We start from the raw sequence: 16,152 nt of genomic DNA on the forward strand, positions 1-16,152 counted from the left end.
ACTTATGGTGAAGAAATCACAAGTGAACAAGGAAAAAATAGGATGGACGGAGGAAATGGAGGGCGGGTTTGAAGAATTGAAGAAAGCAATCTGTACAGCTCCAGTTTTAGGAATTCCAAACTATGAGGAGGAATTCTTTCTGTTTTCACATACAAATTGGACAGTTATGATGGTATCAGGTAATATTATCCCCACCAATAATATCATCATATATATGGTTGTGGGGCAAGGCGATAGGCAATATTATTATTGGGGATAATTTATGGGGTTAATGGGACCGCGGGTTGCAAGGGTTCCCCCCTCAGGTTCCATGGCTTAATATTGCAGCAAAAATATGGTGATGTTCTTGTATGGTGATATTTTTGCGGGAACCGTTAGGACAGCGATGCTTAACCAGAGGACTAAATTGGGGTACAAACCCAGGGCATATTACAGTGGGATTCTAGATCCAGTAATGAGAGGGCATTTTCCTTGTGAACAATCGCTGGCAGCAGCCACATTTGCAATAGTGAAGTCAACTAGTATTGTGATGGGGTGATCTATGACTTTGTTTGTTGAGCATGCTTTGTTTGCCATTTTGGAGAAACCTAAAGGTACATTGACATCTCAGAGGGCTTCCGCATACGAGGTAGTTATATCGAATCCAGCAATCAAAATAATCAGGTGTAAAATAGTGAACCTTGCTATGTTTGTAGCGAGGCTGTGGCAGAGGGTGAGCAGGTGCATGATTGCTCTAATTACAAAGAGTTCTACTATGATATCCCAAGAGTAAAGGAGAATGTGCAAGCAGGGGGGGAGATTCTCATTATTGATAGGTCTTCAAAAATTGATCAGACTGATGGGGAAAGGCATTCAGGTTCTGTCACTGATATGGTTAATCTTTACAATGGTAAGTTTCACAATATCTCTGAAAACATACATAGTCACAGTAACCAATAGTCCACTAACCTGTTCCTGAGATTTGAATTGTAGAATTGAGAATTCACCTAGCTTCCCCTCGTTGCTCTGAACAATGTCTGAGCAGAGAGAGGTTGCCAGGGAAACCCTCTTGGGGAAGAACACCCTGTGTGGTTTGTGTGCGCTGGGTGTTGTCACCTGGATAGCCGCTGAATTTGTCTCAATCCTCGCTCAGAAAGATTAAATACCGCCCTGCCGAAAAGGGCTGAAAAGAAATGGAGAAGGTAAGTGGGATTCAGATATATACTAACACTTTCTAGTAGCTAGTATGTACGATTACGCTTTAGCGGGAGGATGTAGTTAGCAAGTTCCCAAGGGGAGGAGTTTCCACTGTCTTCGGATAGTTACCCCGTTCTAATATGAAGGATAACAATGCTAAATGAGTAGTTAGAGAGAGGTTAGTAGAAAAAGAGGAAGCCGTATGTACGAACATGTACCTGTGCCTCCAGATTGAGAAAGCCGTTTGTTTCTGAGGAAAGACGGAAAGTAAGTTGCAGACGTTCCACCGCAAGGCACGATGGGAAAGGTAGTCTGTGTATGTGAAACGACTCGTGTTCTGCGAAGAGAGTAAACAAGGGGAATCAACTCTACTGCCTTGGGATAAGATCGGAGGTGTGTATATGTATAAAGCGCGGAATGTACAGCTCTGTGAAAGCTCGAGTCAAACGGAGAAGTGATTCAGAGATCTGAAACTCACGATGCTGCCAGCGGGAGATGCCGAATCTGAGCGAAAGTAAAGACAGAGAGAGATGTTAACACACAGGTTGAGGGAGAGAGTCTATGTATCAATTAAGGTAAGAACCTAAAGGTGGACACGCAAAACTCAGAAAGTGTGGCAACTATAGGATTAGCAATGTGCTGCTACAAAGGATTCCTGAAGTACTGCCATTTCCTGAAGGGGCAGAGCCACACCTGCCGATGTCTGTGGAATGCCTGAACTGCTGATCTCAGGAACCGTAGCCATCTTGCAGAACTCCGTTGTAAGGACAGAACATATCACCGGCGATGTCAAAAGGACCATCTATGGCGACGACCCATAACAGGTTCAGCTGTGGTAAGGCACAGAGCTAATGAGGAATTTGAAGTGGTAGCAATGGCAAGACTATGGGCCTCATTACGACCCGTGTGGAATGGATTAACGGGTTCCGCTAATGAATGCGGACCCGTTAACACAATTCTGCACAATTACGAGGTCCCCTCGCGGGACCCGGTAAGGACGCCTGGTAACACCAGGCGTCCTTACCGGGTTGCGCAAGGGGACCAGGGTGCTAACAACGGGCCGGTTGTAATCAGCCCGTTGTTAGCTCCCTCTCCCATTCCCATTGAGCCCTAGGGGGGCTCAAATGGGAATGGAGAAGGTCTGGGCCCGGGTTCCCTGAGGGAGTATTTACCTGGCCCTCCGAACTTGGAATGGCCTGGTAATTCCCCATTCAGGGAACCCGGTAAAGGAGACCGGTTTGGAGGCAGCCATCCAAACTCGTAATGAGGCCCTATGTCTCACTTTTGCCACTAGCAGCAGAATTGGTGGTGCTTATTGTCGCACTTGAGAAACATACAGGGCAAGAAGTGACGGTGTACAGTGACTCTGCCTATGTGAAGTCAACTGTGCACGCAGGTTTAGCACGTTGGAAAAGGAGGGGCTACCTCCGAGCGGACGGCACACTGGTGCAACACGCAGCATTATTGGACAGGCTTATCAAGGCACTACAACTCCCAGTAGCCATCGCAATAGTTAAGTGCGCAGCACATATTAAACAAACTGACTTTATCTCTCGCGGGAATGAAGTCGCAAATGAAGAGGCCAAAAGGGTTGCATATTCACTAAATATTTCAAGTGTTGATACTCCAGATGTAAAAGAAAAAGTAGTCACAATTATGATTGTAAATGAAGGGTTTAATAATTTGTCAAGAGCACAGTTGATGGAAGTTCAAGGCAGTCCACCACAGGAAGAGCAAGAATTGTGGAAGCAAAGGGGGTGTTCTTTATCCCCCTCTGAAGCATTGTGGTGACAGGACAGCACTGGAAAGCTGGTGACGCCTGTAGCCTTGTTAAGGGTATCGCTTGAACAGCTGCACTACCCTACGCATGTGACTATGAAAAGCCTCACGGCAGCTATTGCGGACGACTGGTTCGTGCCGAACCTGTTAGATCACGTTGCACTTTATGTAGTAAATTGCATCGTATGTCAAAAGTTTACCGCTGGGCACACATTGCAAACAATCAGAGGAGTGATTGCTCGACCAAACAATCCTTTTCAGTATTTACATATTTACTATGTTGACATGCTACAAGTAAGTAGTGGATACAGAGATATGATAGTGGGGGGGTGTGCCTTTTAGAGGTAGATTGAAGCAGGTCCATGTACACACCCTGATGCCACTTGCTTATCAAAGTTTTTAGGCCAGGAAGTCTTTCCCAGATAGGGAGGTGCTGAGATCCGACAATGGGCCCCATTTTGTTAATGAAGTATTTGAAAAGATTAGCCTATTCCTTAGTGAAAACATATGTTTTCTTCTGCTTATCACCCACAAGCAAACAGCATATATGTGAGTGACTCAACGGTCTTCTCAAAGAGAGAGTTGCTAAACTCAAATTAACACTGAAAAAGGGATGGCTGTATTTCCTGCCCCTTGCATTATATGCATTAAAGAAGCAGCCTGGATCGGACCACCACCTCACACGCAAGCTAGTGAGCGGGAGGCGAATGAGAATGCCCTTCTCACCTCGTTCAAGGAGGAGAAGAGTGTCACACCTCTGCCAGTCCGCAGGTCTCACTGGCGTCTTTGGAATGCTTGGCGCTGGCGCCGCCATTAGAATGTTCCGTTCTAGCCCTCTTACCTCCTGGTTACCCGTCTAGTCTTTCTTGTCTGTCTTGTTTTCCTATTTAGCCCCGCCTCCGTTTCCGGTTCGGTGCGTTGCTCCATTTACTTCTACATTGTTTCCTCTTGCTTTACTCCCGTTACTGAGCCCTGCTTGCTCTTTCCCGCTTCTCTGTGGACTTGGCGGCGGTTTCCCCGTTCCGCTCGCTCCTCCTTGATCCCTCTCTCCCTTTCTCTCCTTCTTGGCTTTCCCTGTTTCTGCCTTTCCGTTTCCCTCTTCTCTCCGTTGTCTGGTTCTCCAGTTTCTCTGTAGCGTTCCCGCTCATCAGGCTGCGCTGCATGATATAGTCTGGGCACCTTCCTTAATGGGTTGTTTACTCCACGCTGCCATTGTAACGCTCACCTGATTCCCACGGAGGCGCGGGTCTGGCTTCGAGTGCTGATGCTTCTTCAATGGTGAAGCGCAGGACTCTGAAGATGGACAGGAAGGGCCCCTCTACTCTGGCTTCTCCGGCTCGCAGGAATATTCCCCTGTGCGTGAAAAGGGAGTATTACCTACTGACTGAGTTATGCTCAAGCCTCCCACTCTCTTCCAACCCTCCACGATACCCTTCCACGATTCCCCATGAAGTCTCACCTTAGGGTCAGGAAGGATGAGCTCTCCATCCTGTTTCTGATGCAGGGGCGCGTTGAAACCCAGTTACTTCACTGGATTGAGGATTATGGGAGTTCAGGTAAGCTTGACTATTCAGGTAAGGCTCTGTAAAAGTTCTGTTGCAAGTTCAAAAGTCCAAGCTTAATAATAATGTTCATTATCTTTTTCCCCTTAGGGGCCGGGGTTCGGAATGCCGGAGATATGGCGCCGACCCGAAGTGATACGTGCAGTTCCAGTAAATGACAGGTAAGTTCTGGATGAGCGCTCGGGTAATGTCTTTGCATTCGCTCATTCAATGTCTTTGTCTTTTTTCCCCATAGGGGCCGGGGTCCGGATGCCTGGAAGCGCCAAGACCCGAAATGAAATGGGAATGACCCAACAGGTAAGACTTAGAAAGAAACTGAGCTTTTCCTATTCCCTTCCTTCTCTCACCTTGTTCTTGTCTTTCTCTCTAGGTTCTGGGAAGTGGCTGTGGATCCGGATGATCGCTGCTGAAGATGGTGGCGTCCAGGAAAGGTGAGTGAAATGCAGCGCTGCAGCGATCGTAGCGAAATGCTTTTAAAATGATGTCTTCCTTTTCAGGATCGTCGGTGTGATGCCTCTGTGGTGCTGATTTAGCAGGTAAGGTCTTTTGTCTCCCTTTGCAGGTGACCCAGGATACTGACAGGCGTGGCTGAGGTCCAGATGCAGGAGCTGACACGGTGAGCGTCCAGCTGCGAGGAGCAGAACAACGCGAAGCGTGAGTTGCTGATCGGGTGTGGTTTAAATAGCTTTGGAAGAAGTTCCAAGTGTGTATCCTTCCTCCGATCAGGTATGTATCCTTCCCCGACCACACCCGGGTGGAAAGTAATCCCACAGGTAAAGTAGTTCCATTCAGGCCTCAAGAGGGCCTGGATGTGGCAGCATGGTCTGCATCAGGTAAGTGCACATTAAAACACTTGAACACATGTCTAGCTTTATGAGCCTGGTGCCAGGACAGGGGTCCAACATGAGCCTGGCGCCTAAGGCACCAGGACTGCGTCCAAAGGGCCCCAGCTTGGGCCCACTGGCACTCCCCTGGGGGAAATGATGCCTGCCTCTGGGGTTGCTGGGTCGGACCTGGCTCCTTGTTAGGTAGGCATCATGACAGTACCCCCTCTCAAGGCCCCTCCCAAGGTTCTTCCCTCCGGGGGTTTTGGCTTGTTCGGAAATCTCTGGTGAAACCTTTGTACTAATCGAGGTACGTGGACATGGTTACTAGGCTCCCACGATCTCTCCTGAGGTCCATATCCCTTCCAGTAAACAAGATAGAAGAGTTTTGACTTTAACACCTCGGAGTCTAAAATGTCTTTAACTTCGAATTCTAATTCCCCTTCAATTTGAACTGGATCTGGAGGCTTGGACAATCGGGTTCCTGGTTGTACGGGCTTCAAAAGTGATGCATGAAAAACTGGATGTATACGCATGTTGGACGGTAGATCCAGTTTAAAGGCCACTGGGTTGATTATAGCCTTGATGGGATAAGGTCCTATGAATCTGGGATTGAAGGTTCGCGGGCCCTTGAGGGATAAGTGTTAGTTGCTAGCCATACCTGGTCTCCTACTTGGTAAGGCGGAGTTTTACTCTGGTGCAAATCTGCGTTTTCTTTATACTTTTTCTTGGCTTGCTGTAAATGAGTTGCAGCTTCTTTGAAGGCTCGGGTTATTGTGGAATGCAGATGATTTACTGCGGGCATTTCCAGGGTCAGAGGTGGATCTAGGTCAGAGGTCCGAGGATGGTGACCATACAAAGTATAAAAGGGGGTTTGTCCAGTTCCAGAATGCACTGAATTGTTGTATGCATATTCTGCGATCCAAAGGATGTCTTTCCAATTTAACTCGGATTGGTGTAACATGCACCGAAGATATTGCTCGAGAGTCTGATTGGTTCTCTCAGTTTGTCCGTCGGTCTGGGGGTGGTGGCTGGTGGATAACCGCACATCTATTTGTGCTAGTTGGCAACACTTCTTCCAAAAATGGGAGATAAATTGACTTCCACGATCCGAGACTAATATGGAAGGGAAACCATGTATGCGAACTACATTCTCCAGGAATTCCTTGGCCAAGGTGGAAGCAGAAGGCAAACCCTTTAAAGGGATAAAGTGGGCCATTTTGGTGAATAGGTCCAGAATTACAAGGATTGTGTTGTAACCAGCACAAGGAGGCAGGTCGGTTATAAAGTCCATTGACAGGGTGTGCCATGGTGCCGGTGGAATATCCAAGGGTTGAAGTAGGCCGGCTGGCCTTTTCTTTTGAGCCTTGTTTTGGGCGCAAATTCCGCAAGACAGAACAAAAGACTTTATGTCTTTTCTCCAAGAAGGCCACCAGAAGTGACGTTTAATTTTTTCCTCCGTTTTAGCGATACCAGGATGTCCTTCCATTAAAGATTCATGATGATGGGCAATAACAAGTTCTTGCAATTCTTTACTTGGCAGAAACAACCGCTCCTGGAAGTAGGGTAAGTCATCCTTAACGATGTAATGAGGACCCTTCTGACTCCATTCCAGTAAGGTTGAAGAGTCTAGAAGTTGTTTTACTTGCGTTTGGATGTCCTCAATAGTGTGCAATGAAGTTAAGCCTAAGATTCTTTGCTCAGGTATGATGGGCACAGGTTCTAAGCTCGAATTAGATTCTTCCATGCCAATCCGGGATAAGGCGCCCGCTTTTCCATTCTTGCAGCCAGGGCGATAGGTAATTACAAAATCAAATTCCGCAAAGAATAGAGCCCATCGGAGTTGTCGTGAAGATTGAGCTTTGGCCATCTTTAAATACTGTAAGTTTCTGTGGTCCGTAATTACGGTAATGGTGTGTCTTGCCCCGAGAAGATAGTGACGCCAAGCCTTGAAAGCAGATTTGATGGCCAGTAACTCTTTATCGGTAATTGCGTAGTTGATTTCAGGAGGAGAACATTTTCTGGACCAAAAGGCCACTGGGTGTAGTTGGTTAGTTTTTGGGTCTCTTTGCGACAGGACAGCTCCCATGGCCGAACTGGATGCATCGGTTTCCACTATGTACGGGAGATCTGGGTGCGGGTGTTTCAGTACAGGTGCAGAGGTGAATTTGGTTTTCAGGTCCTGGAAGGCTTGTTCGGCTTCAAGAGTCCATTCGAAGGGTTTGTTTTTCTTTAGGAGAGCGGTGATGGGTTGGACTGTTCGGGAAAATTCCGGGATGAATCTTCGATAGAAATTGGCAAAGCCGAGCATGCTCTGAACTCCCTTCACCGAGCTAGGAGATGGCCATTTGAGGATGGCGTCCACCTTTCGCGAGTCCATTCGGACTCCTTGAGGTGTCAGGATGAATCCGAGAAACTCAACTTCTGTGGTATGAAAAACACATTTTTCGAGTTTTGCAAATAGTCTGTGCTGGCGCAATTTCTCAAGAACTGCCCTAACATGTTTTCTGTGATCAGATTCTGAAGAAGAGTACACCAGGATGTCGTCAATGTAAACAATGACACAGACATCGATAAGTTCCCGAAGAACATCATTCATAAAGTACTGAAAGGCGGCAGGTGCATTGCACAACCCGAAGGGCATCACCTGATACTCGAAGAGCCCAAATTTGGTGCGGAATGCAGTCTTCCATTCGTCGCCTTCTTTTATGCGCACCAGGTGATAAGCTCCTCGGAGATCTAACTTGGTGTACACACAAGCGTCTTTCACCTGGTCGATAAGCTCAGGGATCAAGGGCAGAGGATAACGATTCTTAATCGTTATTTGATTTAGGGCGCGATAGTCTGTACACGTTCTAAGGTCGCCTTCTTTTTTCGGCACGAAGAACAGAGCTGAAGAGACAGGAGACTTGGACGGGCGAATAAAACCATTGGCTAGGTACTGATCTAAATACTGATGCAAATGCAGGTTCTCAGGTTCCGTAAGAGCATAAATCCTACTACAAGGTAGTTGAGCATTGGGTACCAGATCGATTTGGCAATCATAAGACCGATGGGGAGGTAACGTGTTAGCCTGTTCTTTCTGAAAAACGTCTTGGAATTCTTGGTATTCTGATGGTAGCTGTACAGGGGTGGAAGTTGCTGAGGCTAGACCCATAGTTGGATTTCTTGAATAACAAGTTGGTTCACAATCAGGAAAACTTATCTTCTTTGCTCGCCAGTCAATTCTGGGATTATGTGTTTCTAACCAAGGAATTCCAAGAATTACTTGAAATTGTGGGGCCTTGATCACATCAAACACGATTGCTTCCTGATGTCCATCCTGACCCACCAGAGTCACTTCAACAGTGGAATGCGTTACTGGCCCTGAGGCTATTTCGGTTCCATCTACTGTAGTAATGACATCTTGGGTTACTTTCGGGCGGAGAGGAAGCTTGATCCTGGAAGCCGATTCACGGTCTTTGTAATTTCCAATAGCTCCACTGTCGATGTATGCTTTTATAGCATGCAACTGCTGAGGCTGTTTTGGGTTCACGAGCACCATTGGCATGACAAAATGCGAGGTCAAAGAGTTAGTTTTCAAGCTCGGCAAGCGGACCCCTACGCTTGTCGGGCTAGGTCGTTTCCCAAATCAGGTGTCAATAATTCGTTATCAGTAGCTCCAACCACCTTCTTAAGTGGTTTAACTGGACAATTTCGAAGAAAGTGACCGGAAGTCCCGCAATACAGACAAAGTTGCATTTGCCGCCTTCTCTCTCGTTCTTTCTGCGTTAATGGTCCTTTAACGCCACCGATTTGCATAGGTTCAGATACGTCGGTACTCTTGGAGTTAGCGTGGGTTTTGATCGGTACTCTGTTTTCATACTTGAACCGATCTGCTTTTCTATTTTGAAGTCTGTGATCAAGTTGAACCACCAAGTCTATGTAGTCTGCGCAGACCTGGGGTGGGTTTACTATCTGAGCTAGAACATCCTTTAGCTCTCCGCGCAGGCCTCAATGAAACAATGTGATCCTTTTGTTTTCTGGCCATCCAGTATCCACAACCAGTCTGTTAAAGGTGGCAATGTAGGACAGAAGATCCTGATTACCTTGTCGTAAGGATAGCAGTTCGTTATCAAGGGCCTGTCCTTGAGAGTGTCGAGCAAACAATCTTTCCATGCTGGCCTGGAAGCCCTGAAAATCCTGGAGAATGGGATCATCCTGATTTACCAATGGAATAGACCAATCGGCAGCACTGCCACTGAGGTAAGATAGTATAAAGGCTACCTTGGTCTGATCGTTAGGGAAGGCTCCGGGTCTGCACAGAAAGTGTAAACGACATTGGTTCATAAAGACGGCATATTTCTTGGGATCCCCCGCAAAACATTCAGGCGGGGCCAAAGGCATGTGTCCAGGTAGATTAATTTGTACCGGGTTACTCAAACCCATTGATGTGGAAATGTCTCCGGAATTAGGTAAAGGAGTGTGCCCTGCCTGGGCCTGTAATAACCTTTTGGCTAGGTCATCTGTTCTTTCCTTGGATAAGATCAGTTCTCTTTTGAGAGCGTTAGTCTTCTGGCGGGCTGAGTGCACCTCTGCCCGTAATTCCCCCAAAAGCTGGGCCAGCTGGTCAGTCTCGGAAGTCTCCATAGCGCCCGGGTGGGAAATTGTGGGTAGGCTTCGCGTTCTGTAACGCTCACCTGATTCCCACGGAGGCGCAGGTCTGGCTTCGAGTTCTGATGCTTCTTCAATGGTGAAGCGCAGGACTCTGAAGATGGACAGGAAGGGCCCCTCTACTCTGGCTTCTCCGGCTCGCAGGAATATTCCCCTGTGCGTGAAAAGGGAGTATTACCTACTGACTGAGTTATGCTCAAGCCTCCCACTCTCTTCCAACCCTCCACGATACCCTTCCACGATTCCCCGTGAAGTCTCACCTTAGGGTCAGGAAGGAGGAGCTCTCCATCCTGCTTCTGATGCAGGGGCGCGTTGAAACCCAGTTACTTCACTGGATTGAGGATTATGGGATTCAGGTAAACTTGACTATTCAGGTAAGGCTCTGTAAAAGTTCTGTTGCAAGTTCAAAAGTCCAAGCTTAATAATAATGTTCATTATCTTTTTCCCCTTAGGGGCCGGGGTTCGGAATGCCGGAGATATGGCGCCGACCCGAAGTGATACGTGCAGTTCCAGTAAATGACAGGTAAGTTTTGGATGAGCGCTCGGGTAATGTCTTTGCATTCGCTCATTCAATGTCTTTGTCTTTTTTCCCCATAGGGGCCGGGGTCCGGATGCCTGGAAGCGGCAAGACCCGAAATGAAATGGGAATGACCCAACAGGTAAGACTTAGAAGGAAACTGAGCTTTTCCTATTCCCTTCCTTCTCTCACCTTGTTCTTGTCTTTCTCTCTAGGTTCTGGGAAGTGGCTGTGGATCCGGATGATCGCTGCTGAAGATGGTGGCGTCCAGGAAAGGTGAGTGAAATGCAGCGCTGCAGCGATCGTAGCGAAATGCTTTTAAAATGATGTCTTCCTTTTCAGGATCGTCGGTGTGATGCCTCTGTGGTGCTGATTTAGCAGCTAAGGTCTTTTGTCTCCCTTTGCAGGTGACCCAGGATACTGACAGGCGTGGCTGAGGTCCAGATGCAGGAGCTGACACGGTGAGCGTCCAGCTGCGAGGAGCAGAACAACGCGAAGCGTGAGTTGCTGATCGGGTGTGGTTTAAATAGCTTTGGAAGAAGTTCCAAGTGTGTATCCTTCCTCCGATCAGGTATGTATCCTTCCCCGACCACACCCGGGTGGAAAGTAATCCCACAGGTAAAGTAGTTCCATTCAGGCCTCAAGAGGGCCTGGATGTGGCAGCATGGTCTGCATCAGGTAAGTGCACATTAAAACACTTGAACACATGTCTAGCTTTATGAGCCTGGTGCCAGGACAGGGGTCCAACATGAGCCTGGCGCCTAAGGCGCCAGGACTGCGTCCAAAGGGCCCCAGCTTGGGCCCGCTGGCACTCCCCTGGGGGAAATGATGCCTGCCTCTGGGGTTGCTGGGTCGGACCTGGCTCCTTGGAGGTAGGCATCATGACAGCCATTCCGGATTCGCCCGCCTGCTACACTCTCCAGACTTCCACATCTTTAGTGTATTCTCATCTGCATCCACGCCTCCTGGGACACCTTGCAACTCCATCCATTCCATTGTTCATCAGAACTGAATCCTGCCTACCTGTATCGCACTGATACAGATCCGCTAGAAGAGGTTTTTTTTAAGCTGTTGCTTTTTTTCCTCTTCTTGTGGTCTCTGCAGAGGAGGGGTCCCCGGCTTCCCTGTTCACCAGGGAATCAGGGTGGCTTCCTACCGCGGAAGACCATTTCTCTTCACAAAAAAAAAGAAGACCAAAAGAAATCCCCGTCAACGCGGAAGCTCCTCTGAAGAAACAGGTGAGGAGGAATGGGAGGTGGACTTGGACTTAACTGATATACAGCCGGTTACAGCGGAGTTTGACAAAGAGATGCCAAGACAACAGTAGAACTGTTATGAAATTAGTTATGTGCGTATTTGACACGTATGACTGGTAGTATCGCTGTCATTTCAGATCAACTCAAGCGCAAGGGGTGTTGGTCTCAGAACACAGATGAAGACCATTCAGCAACCAGACTTCAAAAACTATTATCTGTACCTAAAATATTTATCAGAGATTCAATCCTAGTGCGCAACTTCACAAGGATGTGGCATGAGCCCCATTTTAGTAGAGCCTTTATTGTCGAAAATATCACTCCCTCAGCAGTAAAAGTCCAAGAAAGGCACGCATGGATCCATTTGGGTGACGTCAAACTGTATGCTGGTGAGACCATTGCACCCCCAACTATTGATTCGGAATCAAGACAAGAAGAGCTTCAGCACGTGTAGACTCGATCAATGACGAGGAAGAAGGACTCTAAGATTGCTCATTAAATAAATGCAAGATATTTTCGCAGGAGTGCTAAGCAGAAGTTCTTGAGCTGCAGGAATCTTTGAATTGGACTTGAGAAAGTGTTAATGTACTTACTATGCCAAATCTAGACTTTGAGTTTGACGACTGGAAAAGGGAGCAGTTTCCCCATTTATTCCTCTCCGAGCTTTTCTTTGGTCAATCTCATGTTTCTGTCAGCTGTTGATGCCCATAGACTACTTCTTGCTATCTTTGTATGCATGCTCACAGCCTATCCTGCTCTTATTGGGCATAGTACTAACATACGTGTGTTTCTGCAAGATACAAAAAAGGGCCCTGCAATTAAAAGGATACTTGCTGCGATAGTTGAACGGATCCTGCAACTACCTGATCATTTAACAAGGTTGCCTGATTAAAAAGTTTTTTTCCTTCGTTAAAATAGTACACATGCATAATGTGGACTGTCAAGAATAGTGCAGTTCTGGAAAATGAGCAAACCCAATTACGTGTGGAGAATCGAAAGTGGTGGGGTCTCATGTATTGGTGCATAATATATTTGTGCTCATCATGTATTATTCTTTTTCTGATTTTGCTAATCCATACTGTCTACTTCATTGGTCCAAGTAAGGTAGGAGTCCCTTTGATTCTTCCCACTCCAGTGACGTATGCAGAATTGTATTTTGTTGAAAGACCAAGGCCATATGTGATTATCCCTACACCAGTGACACATGTAAGGTCACCCATTTCTATGACAAGTGTTCCTATAATTACCCCTGTAGGAAGGACTCTATGAATAAACCTCATGAGCGTTACGCGGGCACCCTCCTTGAAAGAGGGAGACACAAGAGAAGCACAAGCGAAGATGATGATGAATTAAATAATTATCTAGACAGTACAGCACATTTGCGGTATAACATGTGGTATTAGCACATGAAAGAGGCTGGAAAAAGAACCTCTAGGGAGAGTTGCTATTTTTGTGCTCTCCTACCTTATGCTATGGGGAATTCTAAGATATTCATAGCTATAGAAATGGCAGTCAGACAGCTCATTGCCTGACAGACCTTGCACTCTGCCATACGAGAGGTCAGTTCCAGAGTCGAACAGCATCCTTGGTATGGGTAACTGAATGGACAGCTCCAGAAGAAGATGATTACATGCAAGATTTAAAGACAAGAGAGAGACCACACACCAGAGATCATGTGATAAGATACAAACAGCCTGGAATGAAGGGAGCAGGAATCATATGGGAAAGAAATAAAAAGCTCAATTGTCAAGGAAAGAATGATGAAGAAATACGAAGATGCAAGATTAGAGAGGCCATATGCAAATCAGGGGAGCAGTACTTTCTCCCGATAGATGGGAGGAAGGCATAGTTGTGTGCAAAGCAATGACAGTAACAGGACATTACTAGCCAGTTATAGATTGTGTGGAAAACAGATGCAAACCGCTCAGGCTGAAGCTTGCAAAATTGCTAGCATGGGTTGATGACAAAGGAGGCCCGTTGCAGATAGTGCCTCTGGCTGGTGCAGAGCTATGCTTCAGAAACAATGGCTCAAGAAAAGTTGGGGAGAATCCACATTGCGGTCAAATCTTTAATGTACCAGGAATGAAGGATGGAACAATCGTGATAATGGACCACTACTGGGCCTGTGGATCCAGAGCATATATGAAGTTGCCCAAGGACTGGGTACAGCTGTGTTTCATAGTGGTTGTCCATGTTCCACCATTAGTGATTCTAAAGAGTGACCTGAACATTGGAGAGTTTCCAAAATCTGATGCTCACCTTAGAAAGAGGAGATCAGTTGAATCTCTCAATTGAAGCAAGAGGGAGAACTACTTTTCAGCTAAATCAATAGAAGCCTTAGATTCTATTCCGTATGAACACAGGTTGTTCAGTCAGACTTCAGCAGTATTCGTGACGATCTTCATGCCAGGGACCTAGACAGGGGTGAATGCAAAATGGTTCCAGATTACCCGATTGGAGCTCCTGCAGATGATCAACACTACCATAAAGGGATACAATGCTATCAAGGAAGATCTAAGATCCTTAAGACTGATGACTCTTCAGAATGGATATGTCTTGGATCTGATTACATATATGGATGGAGGCGTTTGTGTCAAAATTGGAGAATCATGTTGCACATTCATACCTTCTCATGATGAAGAGAATGGGACCTTGACAGATGCCATAACGATGCTGACAAACTTGGAAGATGAATTCGAAGATATTGCAGATGATAGCTGGTTTGCGTCGATCTTCTCATGGGTTCCACAATGGATGGAAAATATCTTAAAGTTCCTCGGAGCATTGTTGGTGATGATCATGTTTGGATTCTGTGTGATCAGAATAATAATCACACAGTGCAAGAAGACAGCAAAGAATGCAGTAGGAATGAAGATCATGATCGATGTCGAGTCAGGGTTTTGACCCAAAGAGCTGACAGATAAAGAAATGAAAAAGTATATAGAAGCCAGCATTCTAGTACCCGAGGGAACAAAGTTCCTGTATCCGAGAAACCACATGTGGGAAGATGGATCTACTGCAGCCCTAATGGACAATGTAGTCCCATGACTTGGAGTGCTGATGGGCATGTAAAATCGGCAGAATCTCTGAAAGGAGTAATGAAGATATGGACTCCAAAGAAGCACTTTTTCAGATGAGGATGTCTAATTGTAAAGACTGATGGGAGAGTGATGAATCAACCATAGGGGGGAGTGTAGAGGAGGATCCAAGTGCCTCTAACTAACGTCCTGCCCCCATGTTGCCTATATGTTGGAAACCGGAAATTGCCCAACATGCCCAACACCAGTGATGGTACCTATACCCCGAAGAGTCCTTGAAACAAGGTATCCATTGAAGGTCTTCTGAAGGAATTTCCGGAAGAAGTGTGAAGATGAATGAAAGAGAAGACTGGTGATGTCACATGAAGAAGAAATTACGCACCCAGAAGAGATGCCAATGAAGAATGTGAATAGACATTATAGAATATGATGGCTAAGTAGAGAATTGAGCAAAATTGAATGTGCAGAATGAAGGTTGCACATGAGGAAAGCACTGAAGAAAATGCAAGCTTTTTTATAATTGTACAGATGGTGAGTAGACTGTAGGTGATGCCACCAATATATATATAAGTGTGTATAGAATCTGGATGTTCCACAGCGCATTTTAGCAAATTAGGACCCCGTGAATAGAGGGGCTGAAAGTTTGGCACAGTTGAATAAAACAGCTGACGGCGAAGGATGATTGGAGAAACGTTGTCTGGACCAGTGTCAAGGTTTGGGGCAGCCGAGAAACTGGTTATCTATTCGAGTTAATATGATACAGGAAGAGATTAATCTTGCTGAGTTTCCAGTTTCGGAATCACAGCCCTCTCTCTGCTCACCTGATCAGATTTGGTCGGTATTTCCTCTTTTTTCAACTCAGGAGGTTGAGTCTGCGATTGGCAAATTAAAGTCTGCATCACCCTCAGATGCTATTCCTTTGAAAATCTTGAAGGTGGTCATTCCGGATATCTCTAAGTGGCTAACCGAAGCGGTCAATGACTCTTGTTAAACTGTCTCTATTCCATCTGAGCTAAAACAAGCAGTTGTTATTCTGCTTTTGAAAAAGCCTTCTTTTGATCCATCTAGTCTGGTAAATTTCCAACCTATTTCTTTGCCACCTTGTTTTATGAAATTATTGGAATCTCTTGTTTCTCCGCTGCTCACTTCTTTTCTAGAGCAATCTTCTTTTCTGAGTTCATTTCAGTCGGGGTGTCATCCGGGCCGAGGCACGGAAAGTGTCCTGCTCTCTGTGCATGATAATCTCTGTTTCCTGCCCGATAAGGGGGGGTACAGGAGCCCTCATTTTTTGGCTTATCGCCATTCCATACAGTAGACCATTCGGTACTACTAGATCGCTTGGCAGCAGCC

This window comes from Ambystoma mexicanum, chromosome 4q, assembly GCF_040938575.1.
Source record: "Ambystoma mexicanum isolate Mex_15411 chromosome 4q, UKY_AmexF1_1, whole genome shotgun sequence".
Classification (NCBI taxonomy): Eukaryota; Metazoa; Chordata; class Amphibia; order Caudata; family Ambystomatidae; genus Ambystoma; species Ambystoma mexicanum.